General features: G+C 26.8%; 1 long non-coding RNA gene across 1 annotated transcript; it reads left to right on the top strand.

Annotated features, from left to right (window-relative positions):
* The first annotated feature begins 953 nt into the window (after positions 1-953).
* LOC136089247 (uncharacterized) lies at positions 954-3,087 on the top strand. The gene is made up of 2 exons (XR_010642892.1): positions 954-1,132; positions 2,736-3,087. It is a non-coding gene; the product is annotated as an uncharacterized LOC136089247 (long non-coding RNA).
* Positions 3,088-4,220: the final 1,133 nt, after the last annotated feature.

Here is a 4,220-nt window from a genome sequence, read left to right as displayed (position 1 = left end):
ATTAAAAAAAAAAAAATCAAAGCTTAAGCACCATAGATGTTGCTTAGAGACCAACAGAACGTTTCAATTTTCAGAACGTTTCCTCAATTTTCAGCCAAAATTGATTAAACGTTGTGTTGTGAAAAAAGTTAATGATGCAGCTATATTTTTTTTATTATTATCCAAAACATTACTTTTTTATTTTTTTACTATCTTAAACATTGCTTAAATATAATATCCGTTCCTAAATATAATATCCGTTCCTAAATGAGTTCCTTAAATGGGTTGTCCTTTAAACGGTTTTAATAAGTTATGAAAATCTTTTGAATTAAACCAAAAAAACCTTTGTGGAAAAATTACGATTCCAGATTCAAAAAATACGCAAATCTAAGATTTTACAGTTTTTTATTTGAAGTAATATCTAAAGTTTGAATTGTTTAATTGGACGTAAATAATAAAGTTTATGCAAATAAAAATAGTAAAAATCAAACGAAAAAAGATTTTTGAATGATATTCAAAATCTTTTTGTTAAGTTTTAATCTAATTTAAAATTGAAAATAATAATAATAATCAAATTATACCTTAACGAACAAAAATATTTTCAAAAAACGTTTTTTTCCTTTAAGTTAAATTTATATATAAGTACAAAAAAACTATTAATACTTTTAAAATAAGACTTTTCCAACAAAATCAGCCTTAATTTAAATTGAGAAACCCGCGTGAATCAATGATTTCCGCATAAACTTATGACTTCCGCGTAAATCTATAATTTCTGCGTGAATCTAGACTTAATGATTTTCAATTGTTCTATTGTTTTTATACTATCTTTATCATTTTTTTACTTCATATATTTATATTAATAAATTAAATTACCACGAAAACATTTTATTTCAGTAATACGTTTATTGTGTGATATGAGATATCATACAATTAATCGCTAACAGAAAAAAAAAATTTTCTTTTAGAAATTTGATTTTATTGCTAGTTTCATTTTTTTTTTTTTTTGTAATGTGAAGGTTTTTTAACAATTAATAAACGAAACTAAGGTATATATCAGTTTCGCTTTATAGTATAAATAGCACACGATAACGTTAAGTCGCTAAACAAATGCTGCGTACCATTAAATAATATCTATCAAATTGGTTCTAAAGAGGTATACTTAAATTTTTTTTAATATATTGTTTTGCGGACGAAATCAAATCTCTTCGTTAAGTTTGAGTGTAACGGGCTAAACTTAAAAGAGGGGTGTAAATGCTCCCGCAAATACGTTTATCTATTTGATATTTATATATTTACGTTGTAAATACGTTTCGTTTGTTAAAAATAGTAAAATATAGCCAAATAATTAGAAATAAAAACTACAAAAAATCTTAAAGTAAATAAGATTTTAGATAGCGTTTTTTTGCAGGTAACTTTTTTACAAAACATAAAAGTTTTAAAAAAGTTACTTAAAAAACACCATCAAAAATATTATCAAATTTAAGATGATGTGAAACATCTAAAAACTTGTTTTTGTTTTGTTAGTTATAAAACTTAAAAATAAGATTGTTAACTAAGTCAGTTTACCCGATAATCTTTACAACGCTTCAAAACTGTCTTTTATAATGCAATCGTTATAATGCAATTGTTGACGGAGCATTAAAAATGTTTAAATAATAACAACTGCAACCACAAGAGATTACTTTAACTTGAAGATAAAAGTGGTTTTTTATTACTATTTTTTGTTGTGGTTAATTGCAAATTTATTTTTTAAATTTGATTTGCCAATATTTTTAAATACTTGCAAATTAGTGTTGTTAAGATAAAATCATGAGTTTTATGAACTAATCAAGATCGGTACAAGTTGTGTTGGGGAGCAATAACAAAATCGTTAATATCATAACAAAAATTGAGATTACTTGAGACTTTCAATGAGATGAAATAAAACTTAAATAACTTGCGTAAAGGCCCGAGGAAGGTCTAATAGTGAGAAATAGTGAAAATGTTAGTTTTACTTATTGTTATATTAAAAAGGAAACTTTTGATCTTCCTTGTGTCTTTTAAAAGAAATCTTATTGTATTTATAGGTGATATTGTTTCAGGATAAAACTTCATCTACAAAACGTCTTTAAAAAAAAAATTTAACCCATTCGTATCCCAACTTTGATCACTTGATCCATTTATCTGCAAAATTCTTCAAAAATAGATTTGCGAGATAAGTTGTTAGGGGTGAACCTATGGCACGCCATTATTGTAGACATAAACTTTTCCTTTAAGTTTGAGGTTTTGCGAAGTTAAAAAGGCTTTTATTAGTTTTAAAGTTAGCTGTACTATTTATCATAATATTGACAGCATTATCTATTGTCTTTTGTTGTAGAATGTTTGAATATAAACTTGTTATATCATAATACTAAAACAAATTCATGAAGATTATCTTGGTTTACTTCTTCAACAAAAGCGCAAAAATCATTAGTACGAAATTCAGAAAGTATTTATAGAGATTAGATGAATTATCAATCAATCTTGCCAATTTAATTATAAGTTTAATTAATAGATAATTACGGTTTTAATTAATAGATTTTACGACTATAATATAAATGTTAAGCCTATTGTATCGTCGATAAGTATATATAACTTCGAACTTTTTTAATTTTCGTTTTCGACACTTTTTAGTATTAGCAGTTTTAGCACCACCACATATAAGTTTGTTTACCAATATTTTATTTGGCAATACAAGTATTATGTTTTACTTAAACCTACATTTAAATTTGCTTTAGAAATTTAAGATATGCCATCGCTCTACAATGTTGCTTCTGAACTTGTTAAACTAGGGGATCAAGTGCAAAACCAATACATCCGCTCACAACTAATTCAAAGTTTGGAAAAAAATAAAACAAGTGACTCAAATGGAAAACTGGCTGTAAATCGAAATCAATAATTTTTTCTCTACGAATTATGTTTTCATTTTCGATATGCTAATTTTGGATATACAAAGAAAAAGCAGTTTGAAACTTTCACGAAATCAGAACTTTGTTTTTTTTTGCAACAAAAAAGTAGTAAAAGAAATCATATATAAATTGTGTAAAGTAAAAATCAGCAAGAATGCATGATGTTTATGAGATGATTAACTTGAAAACATGATGTTTTTAAGAAAGGAAGTTAATAACAAAAAGCTGACTCTTCTAAAACTGCATATTGTAATCTTTTAAAATGTTTTTAAAAAAATAGTTAAAGTTTGTTTATTTACCTTAGTTATTAAAGTGCTTCAAGAAGACCTAACGGTCTTATCACAGAGCACGGCGTAGGAGCATTTAATCATGAGGTTCACTCATACTTCACTAAGGATGTTAGAGGTTTGACGTCGACTTTAACCTAATAAGCGCGACATTGGTAAGGCCTAAATAAAGTTGAAATGCGGAAACTAAGAAGAAAAAAGCTTTTTTTTTTAAAATTATATTTCCAAGAAATAATATTTACGTGTCTCCAGTTTATATATATGTACACTACACATATTCACAATACCTAAAGGGTCGTTCACAAATTATACACGCAATAGGGGGAGGGAGGAGTTAACAGTTTTGCGGTGGTTTGTCACAGGTGGAGGAGGGTTTACTCAGTTTAACGCAGCATTTTTTTTCAAGTTTCAAATCCAGAAAATCTTTTCTATTGATTATAAAAGTGCCTAGCTTAAAACATAAACCCTCAGTAAATGTGTACTCGACTGTGGCTATTCTTATTTAGCATAAATTGGATTTGACTTTTTAGAAATTGATTTTATATATTTTTATGAATTTTAGTCAATTAATGTAGAGTCCGCTACGTCTACGGCTTTGGATTATAAAAGAGTTAACAATAATATAATTATTAAATAAAAATAATAATTTAATAATTATTAAACAACAATAATAGTTAATATACATTAGCTTAAAATATTATAACGTTAATATAACATGCACCGCGACACTAACATATTGCTAAAGAAGTTGTTTAAATAATATAATTATCAAAAATTGAATATATCTTTGAAGGTTATTTGTCTATTAATATATATCAAACCATAGGAGTGTAAAAAAAGTATATGTTCACTCTTTATCCAATTTAAGTCAGTCAAATTAACTACACTGCGATTACGGCCAAATCAGTGAATTTATGTACGCATCGGTTATTATTAGGGGTCGTCCATAAGGTACACACGCTCATAGGAGGGAGATGGGAGGTCTTCAAAAAGCGTACGAAAGCGTATGGAGGGTGGGGGGTTGTGG

Source organism: Hydra vulgaris, chromosome 13 (genome assembly GCF_038396675.1).
Source record: "Hydra vulgaris chromosome 13, alternate assembly HydraT2T_AEP".
NCBI classification, from domain to species: Eukaryota; Metazoa; Cnidaria; class Hydrozoa; order Anthoathecata; family Hydridae; genus Hydra; species Hydra vulgaris.
Note: the sequence above shows the minus strand (reverse complement) of the source record. Positions and strands in the feature narration are given on the sequence as shown.